General features: G+C 35.3%; 1 protein-coding gene and 1 pseudogene across 3 annotated transcripts in view; one reads left to right on the plus strand and one right to left on the minus strand.

Moving 5' to 3' along the window:
- NLGN1 (neuroligin 1) overlaps positions 1–25,553 on the plus strand; it is an 847,062-nt gene that overhangs the window by 115,224 nt on the left and 706,285 nt on the right. The window lies entirely within an intron of this gene.
- On the minus strand, positions 17,406–17,868 carry LOC121034221 (60S ribosomal protein L27a-like; annotated as a pseudogene).

Here is a 25,553-nt window from a genome sequence, read left to right on the forward strand (position 1 = left end):
TAATATCTCCCAACCTTACAGCAACCCTGGGAGACAGGTATTTCATAAGTGAAGCATCAGATACACTATAGAATATGCTTAAATCACAAAGTTGGTAAATGACAGAGCCAGGACTAGAACCCATGCCTGCCTGGTTCTGAAATATAGTGAGAGAACAGAAGCATCAAGCACAACACCACATACTTGAAGTGATGCCTTCTGATATCACAGTCCCATGTATGACTTGCCAATGTGAGACTTATGGGAACTCAGAGAAGTGTGTAAGATCTCCCTGGGGGACTAGCCTTTCATCCTCACAAATTGCATCTGTAAAGAACACAGTTCTTCTTGTGGCTATGATGTGCCTATAAGCATTGGACACCTCCATGTAGCAGTGACTGTCAAAAAAGGTGGTGAAGCCTAGAGTCAGCACTGTCCTATGGGCTGGTCTTTTATTCTGTACTAATTTTTAAGGTCATTAATTCTTAGCCCGTTTCTGATCATCCTAGTTGTGTCTGTTTTCATAGAAAGCTTGACCTCTATGTTACATATACAAAGTCTATACATTAGGGCTTTGTTATTTCCAGAACCTCCCAGCTCACTTAGATACTCTGAGCCTAGTAATAATAATGATAACACTTACGTGGCATTTATTATTTGCTTGTCACTATTCTAAGTGCTTTACATATTTTAACTTATTTAGTCCTCACAGTAATTATATGAGGTAGGTACTATATCATCAGGAATTGAGCCCCAGAGCTTCTAATGGCAGAACAGGATTTAGACTCAGATCTTTAGAATGAAATTAACTAGTTGAATACTTTCTACATGCCAAGATGTAATAGGCACTCTATCTGAATTGTTAGCTCTAATTCTCACTATCACTCTGTGAGGCAGGTACTATCATCCTCACTTGGTAAATGGGGAATGTAAGTATCATAGAGGTTAAACAACTTGCCACTAGGTGGTGGATCTGGAAAAATTTAAGCCCAGTCCTGTTTGACTCCCAGACCCATACTACCTCTCTCCTGCTGTGCCTAGAGCCAGCCCCTCATTCTGATCTAGCTCCACACGTCCATGCTGGGTCATGAAAGAGAGGAAGGAATAAAGGACAATGTACTGTCATCCTGGATAAGGAAGAGGGATGAATGGAAGAAGCTAAACTTACCTAAGGGAGACATCTCGCCTGGGCAGTAGTAGATATTACCCTCAAACACAAAAGCTATTTGTAAGGGTAATTTCCAGAGGTGAGTTCAGTAGGATTACTTCCAGATATTAACCATCTCAATGAATGAAGAATTTCTATCATCTACTAATTTGGCACTTTTGACTAAGAGCTGTTAGTGTTGGTCTTTTATCAGCAAAGAAAACATTACTGAGTTAATTGTCACTTAAGGTGTTAATCTGCTGGTTCTTTAATTTCTCATGTTTCTACTCATAAATCTGATTTGATGATAAGCAAAAGCCTGGTCTTTTGCTTTAATTCTGGAGATAGGGTCTAAACAATTATTTCATAGACTATTTCTTTACACTTCATCACTTTTGTCATTTGCTTACTGTATAATTATATTTAAAATATTCTTTGGTTTTAGTTGAAATTCTTTTCACTGCTTGATGCTCTTTTTGAAAAATTAGGTTTCTTAAAGTATTTTTTATTATCTTGGGCTTTGCTTTAATTGACACAACCTTCCAGTTCTCCAATTTTTGAAACTTTCAAAATACTGTTTTTTTTCTTCCAAAATCCTTGATAATGTTTTTGGAATTCTGTGACTTACACTGCTCTTTACTTTTAACATATACTGTTACATATTAGAAAAATTATGTATTAAACTATAGTGACAATTTTTGAAACCTACATACATTCCATAAATTTTTCTAAACACCTTAACATCAAGAGATATTTGTGGGGAAATATGTGAGAATATATAGGGGTGTAGTGCTTGCGGAACTTGATTTTTTCAAGAATTTTGGTTTGGTATAAACTTAGAAAAACAGTAGATAAGCACAATAACATGGTACTGTGACAGGCGTTCTAAAAACTCTCTGGAATTTCATATTATTGCTCATTCTCTGAAATGTTTAAAGGCACAGGCATTTATGGTATTCAATTTTAAGAAAAAATTCAATTTTTTTAAAAGTTTTCTTCCTTTGTGAGTTATTTCTAGTTCATATGATAAACTTGATTTTGATTCATTTTTATTTTCCCTAAGAATTTTATTCATTTTTACCTGTGTGAAAAAATACATACCTATTTCTGTAGAAATCATGTTATTAGTCAGTCAAGTTCTCATTACCTTTATTCCCGCTAAACTTACAACTACCTATAAATCCCATGCCTTCTTTCATTCAAAGTCAAGGTAACCAATTATTTAAACATGTAATTCTCAATAGATCAAAGATTTTGTCTTTGATTGGCAGCCAATCTAAAGCTCTGCCTTACATTTTATTCCTTTAAGCCTCCAGATAGGGTATTTGATCCTTGTCTAAGTCCTTTGCTCTTTTTTGCCCTCATGCCACTCATCTCCTTGTAAAATCCCGCATTTCATTATTAGCTTCACACAGACCCACAAATGGCTGTTTTCTCTTATTAAGTTTCCCTGGGCTCTTCAGCTGAAATGGAGCTCTATTTTACAGAAGTGTATTTCTACTCCTACTATTACTATTGCCTTTCATTCATTGCTTGAATTTACTCTTCACTAGATTTCTTTTGAATTTTCTTTATTGGTCCCTTAACTCATGAGTTTACCAAAGCCATACTTCCAAATATCACTAATAATTATTTCTTGTTAAAAACCCAAAGATTTCCCTCTGTTATTGTATTTCTTTCACTCTTGATTACTTTAGGTATATTCAAAATTCTATTCATTGCTTATATTTTTTCTTAGCTCTAGGACCTATGAGTGCTAGATGTTTGATGTCATGTCTTTCAGATATGTCTTTCAAAGTGTTTTAAAAAATCATTTATATTATTTGGTCTCTTGAGGACCAACTGTAGATTTTTCAAGGTATAGCTGAGCCCTCTATTCTATTTGCAGGGACTAGCAAAGTGAAGGATAATTGGAACTACATTTATATTCCAAAAGTTCTGTGCTTTCTTTGTTCTGTATTTTCCCATTGCCCAGAGGACATATCCACTAGAATAGCCCATTGCCATGTTAAAACAAATAATTTATCAACTTTCTCCAATTTCTAAGCCATTTGTCCTACTGTATATATGTGTGCTTCTTGATGAAATCTTAGTGATTAATTAAATACTATATATTGTCTGTATCACCATAATAAGCAAAATCTGCTCTGTCCAATATAGTAGCCACTGGCCATTTGTGGCTGTTGAGCACTTTAAATACGACTATAATTAATTTCACCTGTTTCTTTTTCATTTTTAAATGTGGCTAATACAAATATTAAAATTTCAGGGGCACCTGGGTGGCTCAGTCAGTTGGACGTCCGACTTTGGCTCAGGTTATGATCTGATGGTTTGCGAGTTTGAGCCCCGTGTCTGGCCCTCTGCTTTTAACACAGAGCCCACTTCAGATCCTGTCTCCCTGTCTCTTTGCCACTACCCTGCCCACTCTTGCTCATGTGCGTGCTCTCTCTCTCTCAAAAATAAATGAACATTAAAAAAAATAACATAAAATTTCATATGTGGATCATGTTTTTTTTTTTTTTTTTTCTTGGACAGTGCTGGGCTAGGATTTACTACAGTCACAACAACAAAATCTTAGTGACTTACAGCTACAAAGGTCTAATTTTCCCTCATGTTCCATGTCTGTTGCTGGTTGACTGAAATTTGTGTTCTATATTCCCTCACTTTTGAACCCAGCTTGATGGAGCAGCCACTGTCCAAGTCAACCAGTCAGTGGAATCGAGGGAAAGAGAACTGTGGGGGTCTTGAACAAATAATGAAATGCTCTATCTAGCTTGGAAATGACATTTTACATATATACTCTGATTCACTGACCACCAAAAGTCACAGGGTACAACATGGTAACAATAGCATCAGAAAGTGTGTCCAGAAGATGGAGAGTCAAAAACACAATGAATGGTACTAATAAATACTACACAATCTTTCGAAAAGTTCTTTCTGGTGTTTTTTTCTCATTTCTTATAGTCTCTTACTTGCAAAGTGGCCTCAATATCTGTTTTCCTATAGATGGCTATTTGGAAATGCTATATTGGCAAGTCTGCCATTATTTTTTATAGCATAATGATAATTGTTAGCTAATCTTCAGAGGTAGCTTTAATTATTTTCAGTTTCTGATTAGAGCATAGTCGTTATTGGACAAGTCATGTAAAATTGTTATAGTTCAAATTAAATATGTATTTGAAAATTTAGAAAAGCAAACAATGGAAGGTTATCACTTATTCTCTTTGCTTATACATTGTTTTGTTTTTCTGTTTTTTTTTCTCCCTTTTAACTGAAGGACCTTTTATTTTTCAGAATGCTACAGAGATGTGCTCCCAGTTTAGCAGAGACTTCGAAACAATTAGCACACTGTCAAGAGCTATAGTCACTAGTAGAAAAGAAAATACCGAGTTAGTTGTTACCCCATAAGTGTGGGGGCAACCACTCCTTATATAAGACACTGCTGGCATTGGTGTCACTTGCTTCTCTGGAAAATAAAGCCTGTATTCTTATTTATTCAAATTCACATTTTGACTTGTTCAGAGAATTAATGTAAAATCCTATGTGAAGGGCTCCCTCTTCATGTAAACAATCAAACCACATTTTTGACACAGTCATTAAAAAAGATCCTGTAAGATGCACTTATATAGAGAGGCTAAAGATGATAGTGAGAAGGGCACAGGCTTTAGAACATGGACTTTGTAGCCAGGAAGCATCTCCATGCCATTATTTACCAAGTGACTTTAATCAAAGTATTTAAGCTTATTAAACCTCATCTTCTGCTCTGGAAAATGGGGATAATTCTTATCTTACTTGATTATTATGTATCTAAAAGACTTCTGGAACATATTAATTCTATACTGAATGCTAGTTGTTATGAGAAGAACTATAATGTAGCTACATATCCTAATTGGGGCAACATAAAGAGCATATTACTTTTCACAGAATGATTCCTTTGCAAAAGCAGTGTTCTCATTATTAGTTTCTTCTTGATAGCATTTTCATTTTACTTTGACATTGTACGGTCTATTCCAATTTGTCCTTCAAGCCAATTCTTGATGTAGTTTTGCTATGTGTTTTCAAACACATTAGGTAGCCTTTCATTCAAATAACTACAGGCTTTTCTTCAAGCTGACCCTACAGCTGGGGTCTCTGACTTTGATCATTTTTCTCTTGTTTCTCTTACCCCCATAGCACTTTGCATATGCCACCATCATGGTATTTATTACATATGCCCGTCAACTATAGTCTTGTATACATGACTTAATTGCTCTATAAATCTCAAGTTTTTTAGGGAAGGAGCTGTCATAAATAGAAAGCAAAAGTGAATGGAAAACATATTCTGTACTAAGTTCTCTAAGGCCTTCATCTCAAGTTAAATCTCTAAAGGACACAAAGTTATTCCTGTTTTATAGATAAAGGAAATTGAGGCTAAAACAGTAAGTACCCAATGTGACACCAATAGGAAGGATTCAAATCCAAGTTACCTCTATCTAAAACTCAAATTCTGAACCACTGTCCTCTTTCCTGCCTTCATCCTACCCACGTCCTGTGGAACTCTCCACCCCTGAATACTAAGCATAGTGCTTTGATTCAAGCTTTTACTTGATTAATAAGTAAATTCAAATTTTCTTAACCACTAATATTTTTATCAGTAGTCAACCCTTATGTTACTCATAAGAACTGAAAGTATCAAAGCATTCATAACTTAAACACTACAGAAAGTAATACTTTTGTCTCCCACTATCTTAGTGAAAAAAAAAAAGACCAATCTCAGGACATGGTAAGAAGCTCTGTTTCAGCTGGGCAGGAGCTACTTTCTAAACTGCAATGCCACCATCTTGAATTTCCCTCATGGCTCATCTACATGATAGATATCATTTCCCTTTCTATCTCTCTTTCTTCTTCATTTATTGCCTACCTATTAGTTACACTTTTTTTTTTTAGCTTGGCTCTGTTTTGAGGTATCTCATAAAAATACATACCATTTAACAAAATAACAATGAACAGATGAAAAAGATTAGGGTAAAGGAAAAATAAGGGTAGAAAAAATAGATACCAGGGTTATGGTTTAATTACAAAGATGCAAATCATAAGATCCTAGGCAGTGAGTGGGAAAAGACTGTAAATTTAATGCTAATCTTCTTTACACCAAAGTAAAGTGGAAATATAATCAGGTATAAAGTTTAGTGTTACTAATATGGAAAAGACTGCTCACCCATGGAAAATTTATCATACACAGGCACGTTTTGGCATAGTGAAAAATATGTATTACATTCAACATTACTTTTTTCAGTGGCTACTTGATAAGTTTGACTTTGAGACCCAGCAGCTCAGTGAAACTTAAAACTTATTAAACAGTGTGTATTCTGTCTTTCCACCAAAAGCCAATCTTGTTCTCTACTGTATTTGAACGTCAGGCTGCAAATGACAGGGCTGAGACTTTGAGTCTTAATGAGATATAAAATGAAGCGGAGATATGTAAATAGGATTGTATTTAGGTTACCAAAGTTATGAGAGGCCAAAACTGGAGTGAGATGGTAAGCCAGTATGGACAGTCACCACAGATGTGGACTCACCTTTGGTGATGATGGACAAGATCAATTTTCAATAGTGACTTCATATACATCATTTTTAATATTTGTTCACATTTCAGTAGTGTTTCTCCAGCAACCATTGCTAGCCTTTAGTTTTATGTCATCAAAATAACCAGAAAAAAACCCAGAAGTCAAATGGTTATGGCATTTTTTTTAAGTTTCAAAATATGGCAAGATTTTAATATAGCCAAGGGCATGCATAGATGAGTTTTAATAGAACTGGGAATATATTCACGATCATCAGTTCTACTGTTATGATCTGAAACTGATTAACTGATTTGCAGAGTCATGTGGCAAAAAAAAAAGAGGAGCCTAATCTCAGAATTTTTACAAAGCAAGGCTCTGTGCCTAGGCCGCAGCAGGCAGTGGTCCCCTATGAGGTGGGAGAATAGAAACCAAGTTGCCTCCTGGAGTGCTCTGTTTGAGTGGTGTTGGGGCCTTAGGAAATTTGATTGGTTTTGTGAATCCCTTCCTCCTTGAGCCTGACTGCCTCTCTGGGATGTGTCTGTGGGAATGTGAAGATGGCCATTGATCCAGCTGGTATCTTATCAATCACTGAATTCTTCTGAAAGATGACTAGGCACAACCCTCAGCAGGCTCCTGCTATATTTTAATCACTGTCAATTTTTGAGATGCTTAATCTTCCCTGATAATGAGGATTTAATTCTATTTTAAGTGTGATTTTGACTTTCTCTTAGTTTCCATTTTTATCACTGTGTTTATTGAGAGAGTTAATCACTCACTGATGTTTGGGGGCTGATGTAAACAATCTTTTCAATTTCAATGTGTATATAGTAAAACATTAAGGCAATATTTTTAGTGCGTCTAAAGATTACCTATCTCAGAATATCTTCAGGTGCCTGATAAAATGCAAATTTCTGGTTCCTACTCCAGACCCACTGAAGTTTGAGAACTGGTACCTTATATAAATTAGGATAGCAAAAGAGTAATTCTTATTTAATCATTATGGTTTTAATTATTTAATGCTTTATTGTGGTATAGCAATGTTAAAGAATGACTAGCTGTCTTTCCATGAATTACCATATTCCTTATGGGGATTATAGTCCAAGTAGATTTCCTCATCTGGGGCTCCACAAGAAATTAAGCCCTGATGACTTAAGGCATCTATTATATGTAATGAATTAATTTCTCTTATGCCTCTAGAATGATGCCATTTATGTACCAACCCAGGAGAATGGAGAAAATAATTGCTCAATTTTCTGTGTTCTGAGGTTCAGAGGAAGAACCTTGTTGAAAAGAATTAAAATTATCTTATTAAGCTTATAGATTTGGCATTAACAAAGTCATTATATTTATATATTTAGGACAAATTAGAATCTTTCCATGTCTTCTGATGTTTTAAAATATCTTATTATCAAAATAAATCATGCACATGTGAAAAAAATCAAATAGCATTCTTTAACTAACTTTTGCTGCAGTGGCAAGTAACTCCAAAATTTCAGTGGCTCATAATACAAAGGCTTATTTCTAGACCATGCTGCATATCATAAGTTGTCTGGGGCCTAGCGCTGAAACGTGTATTCTCATTCTGGTACTCAGGCTGATGATTAGCCACCAAAGTTTCTGATTCATGTTACAGAGAAAAAAAAGAGAGAGAGGGTGATGAATTGTGTATTGCTTCCACCTAGAAGTGACACATGCCACTTTCACTCACAAGTCCTTTTCCATGACTAGTAATATGTTTCCATGCAGCCCCACAGGGACCAAGAGGTGCAGTCCTGCCATATTCTTGGGGGGTAGAGAACTGGGAATATTTGGTGAACATCAGTAAATAATTATAAGTTATATTGAAAAGCAAATGTTGACTATCAAAATCCTCTCTCTTGCCAGGCTCTGCCCTCAAGTGACAACCACTTCAGTTTCTGTTTAGCTCTTCTGATGTTTATTTTAAAATGATATGTTGATATCTCTCTTTTAAAAAAATCTACTTATACATTGTGTGTTGACTTGCTGCTATGAAAAAAGAGTCTAGTTCATTCACACCATCAACCTTCTCTCTGCTTCCTGCTCAGATCCTTCCCCCCTATTATCTTGCCTTCTTGGAAAGTTAATTAAAGATGTACTATAGTGAGAAGAGGGTATACCAAGAAAGATGAATACATGATATCACAGAAAGAATGGGTTTGACTTAGAGGCACAGTAACATGCCATCTCTCTACAATAACTAGACTCTGCCTTAGAGAGCAGTAGAACAAAGGCTTTGGACAGAAGGCTCTGGGAGATAGGAAGAATCTGTAAAAATAAAGAATGATTCCAAATTGTACAAAATTAGGAATATGGTAAAGGCATTTGGTAGAGGATTTAAGGAGAATTCATTCTAAATGACACAAGATGGTGTTTTTCTTGTGGAAGTATTGGACTTATAGGGGATGAAATATAATCCTAGTATGTGACTCAAGATTGCAATAAACTACATTTGCAGCAGTAGCATCATAGTAAAAATATTTATTAAGTTTAAAAGTTTGAAACTGATCTAATGGTGTAAATGTGGAAGTAAATGTAAGGCTATCAAAGCTTCAGTAGAGCCTGATGTGGGGCAGGAACCTGGAGATCGTGACCTGAGCCGAAGTAAGATGCTTAACCGACTGAGCCCAGGTGCCCCTAATTAAAACATTTAAAAAAAATCTTATTCTTGGGGCGCCTGAGTGGCTCAGTTGCTTAAGTGTTCGACTTCAGCTTAGGTCATGATCTCGTGGTTCGTGAGTTTGAGCTGTGCTGACAGCCCAGAGCCTGGAGTCTGCTTCGGATTCTGTGTCTCCCTCTCTCTCTGCCCCTCTCCCTCTCACACTCTGTCTCTCTCTCTCAAAAATAAACATTAAAAATTTTTAAAAAATCTTACTCTGCTTTCTAATTTTTTTCTCTTTTATAGTCCACTTTTCTGTTTGCTTAATTTGACCTTTTATTTTTTTCCACATCACTTGTTTTCCTTAAATGTCCATTAATCATCGGTTACCTGTAATGGTTAGAAATGAGGTATTTCCTAGAAGCTCTATGGATGTGGGCAGAACTGATCATTACCTTTCTCTTTATGGTGAACATCAATAAGCCAGCCTTTATACTGGGGACAGGAAATATCATATGCTGAGATTTCTTTTAATATTTTCTTCAGAGAAGAGCCCTCTGTTATTTGTTTTTGTTTTTACCTGGGATAAGTGATGAACTACTAGGTATTTTGCTAGTTCAGGTCTTCTATTTAGAGACTCTCATCAATATCCCCATTTTTTTAGTTTGTCTTAATCCCTAGTGTTATTTATATACTCTTGCCCTTTAATTTAAAGATGGCATTGATACAAATGTCAACTAATACTCTAAGTTGACATTACATGCTCCGTGTCTATTGTCCTTACCATTCCAATAACTATAGGATACATCGTTTGTCTAAATAGTTGTTATTTGTGTCTAGAGTTCTAAATATTTCCTCTAACTTTGCTCCCTCAGGCTAAGATGACTTGTCTTTAGCTCTTAATTTGCAGTAGGTAGTCTAGAAGAATGTACTGAAGAAAAACTCAGTATTTAATTGCAGCATTTTATTTATTTCTCTTGCAACCCTGAGGTGTGTCAGATGAGATACCACCTAGCTTAATTCTGTCTGATTTCTTAATTCTGTTGAAAATATCCATTATTGGTTGCTTTTCTTGCACACTAGTATGTTAGCAACTATGTCTTTGAACTCGATCTCTTCATCCAGAAAAAAAAAATGTTGCTTGTAAAGCTTCCAGCTAATTTCATAACATATGTTCTGATTTTCTACTTTTGTCTATTAGCATAGCACTTAACAGTGTTCTACAAAGATAGCAAAAACGGATGTGCTGGTAATGAAATCTGTCACTGAATGTGGGGCTTCCCTGGCACAACTTAGTAAAGAACTTTGAGCTTCTTCAAGGTAATGATTCATTCCCAGTACTATTCTGCCTTTTCAAAGTAGTACATGAACCCCTGATGTATACTTAGGAGCATATCCATTAGGATAAAACCAGCTCTTGAATAATTGTTTTGAAGATGTTTGATGACTTTGACAAGTGTTCCTTGAGTGGAAAGTATGTCAGAAGATAGCATACATATTTTATTATCCTGTGTTCTGAAACATGGCTAAAATTGATTAAATAAAGTCAGATATCATAAGTGAAATTCTTGTAAGAGAACCTTGGATTTCTGAGAATAAGACATTGATAGGATTGATGGTGATGATTCATTAATTTATATATGCAATTAATAATGTTTACTGAAAACCAAATCTGTACCAGTCACTACATTAGAAGCTAGAAATAAAATGATAAAGAAAATAAATGCAGTCATTGCCCACATGAAGCTTAGAGACAAGTAAAGAGAGAATTATAATACAATGTGATAAATGCAACAAAATATTACTTGTCATGGAAACATAGATGTGACAGTAAAAAAGACTTGGGTGGAGAGATGGAGGTCAGAGTAATCCTCTCATTGGAAATAATGCCTTAGCTGAAATCTAAATGATGTACAGAAATTAACCAGGCACGAGAGTTCAAACGTGTGTGTTTTAGAAAAAAGACATGTGGAAAGTTCCGAAGTATGGGTGGGAAAATGGTATAATTGAGTAACAGAATGATTTTGAGTGACTGAATTATTGTGTTGGATTGGGTATGACATGTGGTAAGTCATAATGATGTGCTAAGTCATAATAGGGACATAGCCTTTATCTGAAAAGTAATAGGGGACACTTATTTGATTTAAGTAGGAAAGTGCCATGGTTTTGTGTATGCGTGTTTATTACTCTGGCTGCTGTGTGGAGAATGATTTAGAGAGAAGCAGCAGAGGAGGGCAGGGAGACAGAGGGCTATCATTTATTTGTGTAAGAGATAAGGAAGTGGCAACGAGTACAAAGAAAAAAGTAGGTGTCATAGAATTTGTACATTCTAGTAATTTATTGGTTATAATGGATGAGGAAAAAGGACTCAAGAAGCACCATATTTTCTTGGGCACTAAAGTGGTTATCAGTACCATTCTCTGAAAAAAGGAATACATGGAAAGGATTGGGTTTGAAGAAATCCCTTGAGGCAAGGTTGAGGTATATTGAGTTTGAAGTAGTTATGGAACATCCAGATAGAGGTATGTAGTAGGCAGTCAGAAAAATAGGTTTAAAAAAAGATTTGACCTAGATATATAGACTTGGAAATTTTCAGTATGTAGGTGGCAAATGACACCCTAGAGTTCATGACACAATCCAGAGACAGACTAAAGTGAAAAGGGAAAGGGTCCCTAAAGAGAAAACTGAGGAATCCCAACTTTCAAGAGAGGGGAAACCTAGAAGGCCTTAGTTAGGAGAAAGACCAGGAAGGAGCACTGTCACAGAACCGAGGAAAGAAAGAAAGAGGCAGGAGGGAGGGAGGGCATAATCCAGAATGTGACATGATCGTGACAGGCCAATGTATGATAGAGTATAATTTATCTTTTAGATTTGCTACAAAATGGTCATTGATGGCTCTGCAAAGTTTTTAGTGTCAAAGATGGAGAGAAGTCTTGGAGGTGGTGTTAAGGCAGAGATAGAAACAACTGTATATTCCAGGAGACTTATAACTAAGGAAGTATTATGAGAATTAGCTTTCTCTGAAGCCCTACCAGGGAAGAATAGAGATTAAACTAGATTGATAAATAGATTGATTTTAACTAAAATTTGAGGCCTTCTTACAAGACTAACAATAAAAGGAAAGTGTAAATAAGTTAGATTTCACTAGATTGCTAAGGTCCCTGATTCTTACCAGGTGACAGTTGTATGATTCTATTATATTTTCTCTCTGTGTTATGCATGGGTATGATAAGCCTTGACAGTTGGGTTATGTTATCAAATCTCTGAATTATTTTTTAACTCACAATGGAGTGATAACAAATGTCCAATATCATTCCTTTACATACTCTTTTACTTATACACATAAAGTTGAGCAATACATACAAATCGGCAAACAAAAAATTATTGCATCTTGAATGAAGAAAATAATTAAATATCTTACATTCTGTAATTTAATGAGCAATACTCTTTATGAATAATATTTTAAAATTAATACATGCATATGCTTTTAAGAAGAGTAAACAGTACAAAATTAAAAGGTATGAAGTAAAAATGTAACCTTTTAGCGTAAGCCCCTTGCTTACTCCTTGGAGGGAACTATCTCTTCAGAACTTTTCCCTAAATCTATAATAAGATATGCATTCAGGAGAGGCTTACCTACTTTGGGGCACTAGTTAATTGAATTTGGGGCTAGAGTGACTTGAATTATTTAAATTGTTCTTGGGTACAAGTAGTATTTTCTCTTGTGAATATCTCAGTGAATATCAGTCTGAATCTTTCCAAATATTCTTATTTTCATACCAGAAGCCACCTGCCATCAGCTGTCATTTGCGTTCTCTCTCGTTCTGAACTATAGTCTTGTAAATCTTTTATTCACTCAACAGGATTATAGCCCATACTTTGAAAGAAGTACTTCATCCTAATTAGTTCCACAGGTGCCTTTCTTTTAAAAAGGAGATAGTTTCCACGCTGTCTCCAAAAGAATGTTTTTGGGTCATTATCCCTTTGATAAATGAACTCACTGTTGAGCAGGGGTTTCCCTAAAGGGTCTCTGTGATGCACAAAAATGCTGTGTTATAACTTTTGATCCATTATTGCCCCAATTTTCTCAATTTATCCAATATTATATCCAGATAGGCAGTCCCAGATCTCCAATGAACCATACCGATGCTTCCTTGTTGATTTTATGTACTTATTTTTCCTCAGGTTGCTACTAAACATAAGTTCTTCTCTTCGTACTAGGTATTATGTGTCAGCTTTTACAGAATTAGATGGTTTATGGCATTGGTATGAGAATAAAGTGCTTACAGACAATGGATTAGTGGTTTGAATTCTTCCCAGACTATCAGTAGTCAAAAGTTGTTAGTACTCTCTTGGGGTCTATATAAAATGAAGGTGGTCTGATTATAATTCCAGGCCAGCAAGAAGGAGCATGATTTCTGTTACAGAGGGCAGAGACAGAAGTCTTGGTAAGGACAGCAGATGTCTCCTTTGAATGGCTTATAAAAACAAAACCTGAACACATTTTAATTTTTTTTCCCAAAAGCTCTATCCCCGGGAGTAGGGATAGTGTAGTCCTTCTCCCCAGTCATTTCCTCCACTATTGTAATTCTTTAATTTATTAACTTACTCATTTACTGTTTTCTCCAACACTCATAAAGTTCTTTGAAATTGTTTCTATTTTCCTTGTTCCAAAATAATGCCCACCAGAAACACCTTTGGCCCCTCACTCAACATCTGCAACCATCTTGTTCCCGATGTTTCTCTGGATCCCATAACTTATCACCTTATCAAATGGGAGCTGTAGATCTATACTGCTTCTCTAAAATTAATTGTCTGGTCAGTATATCAAGGAAGCTTTGTGCACATTTGACTATGTCAAGCTAGGATATAAAAATATATATAAAATTCTTAAATGATTCCTATATTAGCTAGACTTTCAAATTTTTGCATGCCTTAATGTAATAAAAAAGCAAAAGAGAAAGTATTGAGGAAATTCAAGTAAACCTAAATTTTTCTTTCTAGATCATGTGATGGTTCTGTGTTGATTATAGATTTAATATGATATGTAATACGATCTAACTGTAAAGCTAATGATGATCAGTTAATTTAAAGACAATTCTCTGAAAAGAAGTATAATATATGATTTAATATTGTTGATTAAAGACTGGGCTTTAATATTATTTATTGAAGCAGTTTTCAAAAAAAATTTTTTTTACCAGGCCTACAAAAATGTATTATTTTATATTAGGATCTAGTATATAACAACATACTGATACATGTGTGTATGCATATATATTATATATATTATATATATATATATATAATATATATGTATACTTGTATGTGTATGTAAATGATATGATATAGAGATTTTATTAAATGTTTGTTACTTTACTATCTGCAGTGCCCTCCAATATATTATATTCTTTTTTCTTCTGCTGTGTACCATTAAGAAATAGCTGGCCACATCCCATTAGATTTATTTCATGTAATGTCATAGATTACAGTTTGAAAAACACTAAGGGTTCCTGGCTGGCTCAGTTGGTAGAGTATGCAACTCTTGATCTTGGGACTATAAGTTCAAGCCCCACATTGGGTGTAGAGATTATTTAAAAATAAAATTTTAATAAAAACACTGATCTATTGTGACCCCTTGAGAATTGTGAATATATATCTATATTATATCCTTCCTACCACAGTTGCTTTTATTTCAGAAAAAGGTTTGTGATAAGACATGTTCTACATTGGAGATTTTTTTAACCACTAACTGTGAATTTCTATTAGATTAAAGGTACCACATTTTATGAATGAAGACTAAAAATATGTTCACCATCACCATGGAACTAAATAGTCTGTAACTATCTCCCTTTCACATGACTAGATAGTAAATTCAGATAAATTATGTGTTTAAAAGGATTTTTCTTTTATTTCTACTTATCTGTTTCCTGAATAAATAAAAGACTGCTTTCTAACATATTATTCCAGCATACTTATAAACTTTAAATGTTACTTAGCAAAATATAAAAGAAAACATTTCAAATTTTGGTTAAGCAAAGTGATATATAATATGTTTCACTTTGTATACCTATTTTAATATAGTGCCAGTGAGCCATACAGGTTTTTTTTTTCTCTCTGTTTACTGGTCCATATTCCTCTGTTAATAAAAATGTTGCTTCTCATTTTATACTAAAATTTACTTTCTCCCTGAATGAAAAGAATGCTTCCTCTTTTTTTATTAGATTAAATTATTTATAGGCAGGATGGTAAATCATGCAATGCTTGTGATAAAAATTGTTTGCACCAGTTCTTTATGATGCTTATATTACTGGTGGAAAGATGACCGTGCATATTTCTGAACCAAATTTAGCCAGCTGACAACATTAACCCCTGGGATTTGGAGAAAAACCAATCCTTTGTAAATTATTTTTGAATATATATTTTATATTTATACTTATATTTAGAATATATTTATGAAAATTATTTCATATTTCCTCTGCCTGCAAGTTACCAACATTGTTCACTCTACTATGGAGGTCAGTAACATAGTCTTTCCTAAAAGCTAACCTTTCCCAGTGGGCCATTATTGGTGACATAACCTTATCTTCTACCTCAATGATAAATTCCGCATGTTACTGGCAGATGATGGTATTGAAAATGCAGAAGGTGATGAGGAGATTGTGAGGATCTGTGTCACTTGAGTTAGACTCTGAAAGCTGGTAAGGAGTCCTGAATCCTATTGTTGGCTCAGTCAAAATTTGACTTTCAATATCTTAATTGAACTTAGCCATGGTATCTTTCTATACAGTATTGCAATTTGTTGTAAATTTCTCTTTGGCAAGCTTTTTTTTTTAAAGTTTATTTATTTACTTTGTGAGAGAGAGAGAGGGAGAGAGAGCATGAGTGGGGGAGGGGCAGAGAGAGAGAGAGAGAGAGAGGGAGAATCTCAAGTAGTCTCCACACTCAGCACAGAGCCGTATGCAGGGCTTCATCTCATGAACCCTGAGATCATGACCTGAGCCAAAATCAAGAGTCAGAGGCTTAGCCAAATAAGCCACCCTGGTGCCCCAGGAATCTTTTTTTTTTATGTTTATTTATTTTGAGAGAGAGAGAGAGAGAGAGAGAGAGAGAGAGAGAATGGGGGAGGGACAGAGAGAGAGAGGGAGAGAGAGAATCCCAAGCAGTCTCCATACTCAGCACAGAGCCCAATGTGGGGCTCAATCTCACAACTGCAAGATCATGACCTGAGCCTATGTCAAGAGTTGGACACTTAACCAACTAAGCCATCCAGGTGACCTTCTTTTTTTTTTAATTGTTTTTAATGTTTATTTATTTTTGAGAGAGAGAGAGAGAGAGAGACAGAGTGCAAGCAGGGGAGAGGCAGAGAGAGAGGGAGACACAGAATCCAAAACAGGATCCAGGCTCTGAGCTGTCAGCACAGAGCTCAATGTGGAGCTCGAACTCACAGACTGCTCGATCATGACATGAGCCAAAGTTGGGGCTTAACTGACTGAGCTCCCCAGGTGCCCCCCAGTCACCTCTCTTTAGCAATCTTGCAGATTTTTTTTCCAAATGAAATGTGACATGAGAATTCTATTTGGACAATTAAGGTGGAAATAATTTTGTTTTTAATAAATATATGAAGAAGTTTAGAACAAAAATCATCCATGGTTTTCTCTTCTGCCCTTAATAAGGTATGGGATTCTATATGTGCCATGCTTGGATAAAAAGCATGTTTAGGCACACATGCATATCAAGGTGCTAAGGAAGGATCTTCTGTTGTTATTATGTCTTCCATCAGGCTACATAGAGGACTAAAGGTCAAGTAAAATAAAAGAATAAATTAAAGCAAAGGACTTAAATGAGTTCATCAATAAAAATTATGTTAGATATTTACCTTACATTTCCCTTCAACACACTCATCACACAAAATTTGCAAATAACCTGGGAGTCTTCATAATTATCAGATGGCCACTTGGTATTTTAGTATATTTCCTGAAACTACTGAAAAGAAATATTGAAAGTATTAGCTAAATTCTCAAAGTTTACAAAAAAACATTTGTAACCTTCAGTGTCTTCTTTTGTTTTGTTTTAAAGGAAAGCATTTGTTAGCATTTAATGAACCTCCCTCCACATGGCTTCAGGCTACCAGGATACAGCACCCTGTCCCCAACCCCCCCCCCCCCCGCCACCCCTTAATCTTCTCAGCTCTTCTGTTAAAGAATTAGGCCTTCATGATGATATGCTTTTGTGAGGGCTTTCCCTTCCCCAGAACTTTGTAGTAGCCCAGTCACACCACATCAATGATAGAAGCAGCTCCAGTCTTGTTTTGGCAGCATTTACCCATGTCTGCTCCCTAACCAAGGTCTACAGTTTATAAAGGTTGATGGTTGAGTAGAAGTTCTGGTTCCTCCTTAAGTGATAATGCCTCATAGCAACTTTTCCAAAGTGACCTGGTGATTTTTGTTGAAGTTGATCCTGTGGTGATGCATGCCACCAGCATTACTCCTACCTCTTGGGTGCTTCCCACATTTCCCCGTAAGGCCATTGCCATGGCTCACATGACCCTGAAGCTTCCTGGTCTTCCTCAGTCTGGATGGCATTGTTGGCAGCCCAGGCAAAAGAGCCCTCAATGTCTTTTTGGAACCATTATGCTAACTATTTAGTGAAGTTAATTTTACCAACAGAGACCTTAACAGTAGACCAGTGACTTGAACAATAGAATGAAAACTGGGATACTGTCATGAAACATCTTGATATGGAGAGGTTCTGAGTCTTTAAAAGATGCACCATAATTTGGTTGATTATAGCTGTATTCTGTAGGGACTGCATTATTACTTTAATTCCTTGGCAGCATTTTTCTCCCTACATATAATGATAACTTCTCTTTTCTAATCTCAAGAATTTCTTTTCTTTTCTTTTTTTTTAATGTTTATTTATTTTTGAGACAGAGACAGAGTGAGAGTGGGGAAGGGGCAGAGAGAGGGAGACACAGAATCTGAAACAGGCTCCAGGCTCCAAGCTGTCAGCACAGAGCCTGATGTGGGGCTCTAACTCATAATGGCGAGATCATGACCTAGGCTGAAGTCAGACGCTTAACCAACTGAGCCACCCAGGTGCCCCTCATCTCAAGCATTTCTATGGATCTAATCAGATTTCTTCCTTCACTTTACTATACTTATTCTGAAAAAGGTCATTCTAGTTCTTCTAATCACCTGCACTTTCATCCTGCTCTCATCTATGACATTTATAGTACAGGAGTCACCGATTGAGTGGATTGGAGGTGTGGAGATGAGCAGATGTGATGACTGCGAAAGTGAAGGAAGGCCAGTGATAGGCAGTGTAATTTTCAGGTTCTTACCCAAAGATTTACAAAAGAAGAAGCAAAAGTTGGGGGAATTCAAATTAAGGATCATGGCATCTTGGGGAAAACAAAATAAAACAAAACAAAACACAAAGCTAAGCCACTTCATTGCTAACTTAAACTAAAGCCAGGAGTGCTTAATTCTGCTAAGGTCTATATTATGGATTCATTAAATTGGTTGAATGCTCTTTGCCACTTAGTTAATATGTGAGATTTGAATAGCTTAAAGTAATTGTTAGACTAATTGTTTTATGTTCTTAAATAAAGCATTGTGTTTGAAAAATTCTCTTTTTATGATCCCTGATCCTAAGAAAGCTTATTCTTGTGCCCTGAGGATACTCTACATTTTAAAATATCCTCTTGTCTTCTAGATGTACTTTGGATCTAGTTTGATGGAACCTTCCAGTCTTAAAGATTGCTATAAATACTTTCTTCAAGATAAAAGCTATTATGAATAATATGAAATACTTTTCAAAGGCAGGCAGGGTTGCATTCTGATCATGGAGCCTAAGTTATTTGGCTCCAAACCTCAACTTAACCATTTACACTCATTTGACGCCAACCGAGCTATTTCACATCTATCAACTTCTATTTCTGCATCTGTATAATGTTCTCCTTTATACTTACTTATCTAGAATTCTGTAAGCATGAATAGTACTTTTCATGAGATAAGTGCTCAGTAAATTGTAGTAGTAGCTGTTTTATTATTGTTGTATTAATAAAACCTCTGTAGATAGTTCTTAGGTACTAAAGCAAATTATTAGTCATTATAATCTATATAATTACATAATTTTAATTGTGTAAATTATAATAAATCTTATTAATAAGTTAGTAGAAAACTACGTAAAACAAATATATCCAAAATGACAGAGAATACTATTTGTAGTCCAGCCATGAGATGATGACTGTTAAGTAATGGATGATTCTTTTTTCTTAGAAGAGAAAAAAAAATTATTCCATATTGAAATAGACTCACTGTGGAAAATTCATGTCATAACACATGAGAAAATTTCTGTAGTATGTGTGGCTAATACCCTGGAGAATAAATTCATTTTCACCTTTGTGAAAATAGAGACAAGGTTTTTTGATGGTAAAAGTGAGAGCTGGCCAGCAGGGAGGAATGAAAGTCAGCCTATGGAAATGAGACACTTAATTAACAGGTATAGGGTTAGAAAAGTTGTGGTGGTTTTAATTACCTCACAAGTTTTGAACAATTACTGTCCTTTAAACAATCCAAGGTAATTTGAAAGAATTTTTTTTTTCATAGCTCAAAGCACCCATGCACTAGGTAATAATTGTTAGCAGTGGAGAATTAATGTAATAATCTCTATCTTGTCTACATTTTTCTTGCATTAAACAGCATCACCTGTGTTTTTGTGTATATATGCTAGTGCTAATGTTTTGCCTTAATTATGTATTTATATAAAATACAGTAGTATACAAAAGCATATTATATTTTTGGAATTTAATGAAACCTGTATAAGAAATTCTATTTAGACCCTATTACTCAAAATGTGATCTGTGGACCAGTAACATGGTAGCTTTTAAAAATGCATACTCTCAGGATCTTCCTTAGAACTACTGAATCAAATATTACATTTAAATAAGATTTCAGGTAATTCAATACACATTAAAGTTTGAGAGTCATTGGGTTAGGTCACAAAGCTATTCCTGAGGTCCTTATCCCTCCATATTATAAATACTTGGAGGATTTGCCTTGCAATTCCAAATTTCCAAAGTGATGGGAATCACCACATTTAACTAGTACATTAAGAAACAAATCTAGGGGCGCCTGGGTGGCGCAGTCGGTTAAGCGTCCGACTTCAGCCAGGTCACGATCTCACGGTTCGTGAGTTCGAGCCCCGCGTCGGGCTCTGGGCTGATGGCTCAGAGCCTGGAGCCTGTTTCCGATTCTGTGTCTCCCTCCCTCTCTGCCCCTCCCCCATTCATGCTCTGTCTCTCTCTGTCCCAAAAATAAATAAACGTTGAAAAAAAAAATTAAAAAAAAAAAAAAAAGAAAATCTAAATTAAATGAGAACTAATTGCATACGGATATGTGTGAAATCATATTGTTTACCATGGCTGATACCAAAACCCAAAGAATTGATAAAAGGCTGTAAATATATGAAGCGCTGTCCACTAACTAGATGAGGAATTGAACTAACTCCATGTAGGTACAGAGAGAATTACTGGGATCAATGAATAGATTTTACAGCAAAAGATTTTGGTGCCAGATCATCGAACTGTGCGTATGTGCAATACATTCTCTCGCAAATGAGATCTATTTATCTCCTTTCCACAAGCAAGAGGCTATCCAGTTATTAGTCAGGAGCACTGCTGAAAGAGCCTTTTATGTGAGAGGTTTAAAATGAAAGATCTCAGAGGAACAACCTCAGAGGTGACTTTGAACTCTAAAATTCTAGGATTTGTCCACTCAGGTACTAAAAATGCCTGTGAATAATTGGATATATGTGACAAGTGAAAAGAGAACTGTTTGAATGAACATAAGTAGTGGTTAAGTTTAACAACTAATAAGAATAATCAGCTACACTGCCTATGCAGATTTAAGAGGCAAATTACATGTTTAACAAAGCCGAAGAACAGAGGTGCTCTTAGCTATTTTCTGAGGACTTGGGAATTCATTCATTATGCCCTCTGCTGGCTGATAAGCAGGGCAGCACTGATTTTTAGATCGGAAAGGAGACTGAACTTCCTCCTTGGGCATAATATTAGTAGGTATTTGCACATGAAAGAGAGGTACTAAGAAAGAGCAGGGAAAAGTTAATTAAGATAGCTCATGAGAGCTGCAACTTGTTTGATTCTTAGAAATTTATTTTTTATTATCTTTGTTATAGCAGTTGATTCAATTGCTGCCATATGGTGACACCAGCAAATAACTTTTACCTATTTTTTAATACTTAAATCAACTGTATTTCCAAAACCGGGCTGAGAATTATAATTCTATAAAGCTTCAAAAAGCATAATTAGCTAACTAATGTTAGTTTCTTAAACTAAAGATGAAAGATAATTTAAAATTACTTTAGAAGAGAAAACCATCTAAAGTTTCTTCCTCCGGTTCAAAATGTTTAGAAGTAGGTTTGCTTATGACTGAATCAACAATGAAGTTTAACTCACTACTGTTTTCGGGAGGTAGTGGTGACTTTAGGGGAAAATCCAGCACATGGGGGAAAAACATACCATATGGAATATTTCTACCATCCCCAAATGGGGTATTTCTGCTATCCCCAAAAGTTCTTATTGTGCTTTTTTCTAGTCAGTCTCCAACATCTGCACATCCCAGGAAAGTACTCTTCTGAATCTTATCATACTTCAACGATCATAGATTAGTATTTCTAACCTTTAGCATGATTAGTAATCTATACTAACCAGTAAAGATTAATATAATCTTTTACATAGGATCATTAATATAATCTATACTAATCAGTACAGATTAGTCTAGATTAGTATTTGGCAATACTAATACCGTTTCAATATAAATGACATGTTTGGGTTTTTTTGGTTCTTAAAGATTCATCCAGGTTGTTGACTTTATCAGCAATTTGTTCCTTTTATTGATGAAGAATATTCTAACAAATAGCATTCTGCTGTTTATTTGTTCTCTTGATAATGGACATTTATTTTACATTTTTAGCTCCTGTAAATAGCTGTTACAAATTTTTAATTTCTTTTGTATAAGTAGGAGTGGAATTCTGGCTATTAGGGTAGATGTGTAATTATAAGAACTTCCAATTCTTTTTATATAGTTGACTCTTTCTGCATTCCATAAGCAACGTATGAGAGTTCCAGTTGCTCCACATCCTTGCCAACATTTGGCATTTTTAGTCCTTTTTATTGTAGTTGTTTTAAATTGTATTTCCTTGTGGTTTTAACTTGTATTACTCTGATGACTAATGATGTTGAACACCTTTGTCTGTGCTAATTGGCTGTTCATATATCTTTAGTGAGTGGTCTGTTAAAATATTTGACAACTTTTAATTGTGCGATTTACCTATGTATTGTTGATCTCTTAGTATATTCTAAGTCTTTATCAGATCAAGAAAAATTCCTGTTATTGTTGGTTTGCTGATACATATTTTTAAATCACAAATGGGTATAGAATTATGTAAAGTTATTTTTCTCCATCAGTTGAGATGTTTATGTATTAACCTTTAATTGATAAATTATATTGAATGATTTTTTATTTTTTTTAATTTTTTTTAAATTTTTTTTTCAATGTTTATTTATTTTTGGGACAGAGAGAGACAGAGCATGAACGGGGGAGGGGCAGAGAGAGAGGGAGACACAGAATCGGAAACAGGCTCCAAGCTCCGAGCCATCAGCCCAGAGCCTGACGCGGGGCTCGAACTCACGGACCGCGAGATCGTGACCTGGCTGAAGTCGGACGCTCAACCGACTGCGCCACCCAGGCGCCCCTTGAATGATTTTTTAAATGTTAAACTTCCCTTTAATTAGTAGGATAAGCACTACAGATTAAATCTTTTCTATGTATTGCTAATTCATTAGCTAATATTTTGTTAAAGACTGTTGTAACTATGATCACAAGGATTATTAGTGGATAGTTTTTCTTGTGATATCCCTGTCAGGTTTTGGTATCAGGATTATGTAGAGCTCCAAAAATGAATTGCTATGAATGATATTACCAGGTCAACTCAACCTACAAAGATGCTGAAAGGGTATTCCCTCACCTTATCTTCCAGGAAGAGGAAAGGGTTTGCACTTTCAGATATTTGTGTGTATTTGTGGATTTATCCCTAGCAAAGCCCTAGAATCTAAGGTGGTGGAAATACTATGTATTTCTCATGCACTGCTGCATTTTTGGAAAAATAGATTTTGGAAAAATTCAGCAGGGAAGAATTATGGCTCAAACAATGTGCTTTAGCATTTGGATGTCTTTCAGATCCATATGCAACCTGCCTTTCCCACGCTGTCGTCTAAGACATGGGGGATTTGACCTTGTCCCTGAAAACTCTGTGGCAGACCCACTGTGTGTCTGCCCATACCAACCATTTAGCCCAAGGTGTAGTGGCTGCTATGCTTATGGCTCATCTATTAAGTGTTTGTTCTTGTCTGGAATTTGCTTTACCAAGGGGTTTCCTAGCATGCACCAGGCTTTAATAACCACACAGAATATTATGATTTCTAATTTATCTAGTTTTTCCTCATTATTTGATGGTAGGAAAGGTGTTTTGATCCCTCTACATCCTATTTGGAAGCAGAAAACCCACCAGCAAGTAAATACTTTAAATGAAACTCTCTCCCTGCAGATATAAATAGAGATAGAGATATACAGAGATAGAGACTTAGTATAGTTTTAGAGGAAGATTTTACTTTAATATATGTTTTATATTCTAAATGCTAGAATGCTTTTATATATATTTTATATAAATAAAGATATATATTAATGGATTTTAAAATAGTATATGAAATATTATTTTCTGTCATGAAGAGAATACATTTTCATTAATGAAAAACATTAAAGTTTATTATCATTTGGCTTCAGTGATAACATTACTTGGTCTGGGTCAACTTTATAGTAAATCTGAGCATTATGACTTTTCTTCTAGCCATCTAAGTGTATAATTGTAACAAGGAAATTGAATAAAAATAGGAAAGAAAGGAAGGGAGAGAGAGAGAAGAAAAGAAAAAAGAAAAGAGAGATAAAAGAAATGCAAAGGAAAGGAAGAAGAGAGGGAAGAGGGAAGCAAAGAAGGAGGGAAAGACAGAGAAGAAAAGAAAGAAAGGGGGAAGGAGGGCTAACTTGTTACTTACTCCTGTAATTTTAAAGCAATCAACAGATTGATTTTCTTTTTCATTGTTTAAGTACCCACCGTGTTTATATCAGTGCTAATTTTTCTTCAGGCCTTTAAATTTTGGACTAGACTTCCACTTTCCACTTAGAAAACACAATAGCAGACATTAAATATGTTTGGCAATAATATAAAATCAATTGAAATTAGAGACCAAGTACTGTATCATAAGATAAATATTAGTTGAAGACTTTTCTCTCCAAAAGAAATGAAACATTGCTCAGGATAAACATATATTTATTACTTTATTCTTTGATTCACTGAATTATTAAAAATTTATAGACTCCATATGACATATTAAGGATTAAATTAGATGCTGTTAGAAATACAGAGATTATTTAAGACATCTGTCTATAAAGCATTTAACCAGCCAGCAGGAGAGATAAAAACATGTACATTAACAAGTATAGTACAAGGTATAATCTGCTGAAGGCTATAAAACATTTCGGGACAATGTTTTAATGGTTCAGTTTTTAAAATGGTATTGCAAAAAGATTGAAGAAGTTGGGCCATGGAAGGTCAGAACAGTTGGACTTTTTTTTTCTTAAATTTATTTATTTAGTTTGTGAGAGAGTGAGAGAGAGTTCATGCAAACAGGGGTGGGGCAGAGAGAGAATCCCAAGCAGGCTGTGCTCTGATGGCACTTTACAATTTATGAAGAGCATTTATATGTCATCTTACTTTATTTCCCAGCAGTGACCCTCACTCATCACTCCTTAGTCTCCATTGGTGGTTTCCTCCTCTTCATCTAGACATTTTAACATTTGGGTGCCCTGAGGTTCCGTTCTTGGTTCTCATCCTATGTGTTTACACTCACTCTCTCTTGATTATTTCATCCAGTCTCGTAGCTGAAAATAGCATCTATATGCCGTTTTCAAAGTTACATCTCTATTCCTGGAAGTAATTCTGAATTCCAGGCTTGTATTGAAAGATACAAAGCCATACTACATATTGGACATGTCCTCCATGATAGCTAATAAGCTTTACCTAACACATCCAAAGGTAAAATCTTTTTCTTTACAACCTGCACACACACATATACCAAAAGCCTGTTCTACCCACAGCTTTCAGCACCTGAGATGACGGGGATTCCACT

This window comes from Herpailurus yagouaroundi, unplaced genomic scaffold, assembly GCF_014898765.1.
Source record: "Herpailurus yagouaroundi ecotype Mexico unplaced genomic scaffold, PumYag 159, whole genome shotgun sequence".
Lineage (NCBI taxonomy): Eukaryota > Metazoa > Chordata > Mammalia > Carnivora > Felidae > Herpailurus > Herpailurus yagouaroundi.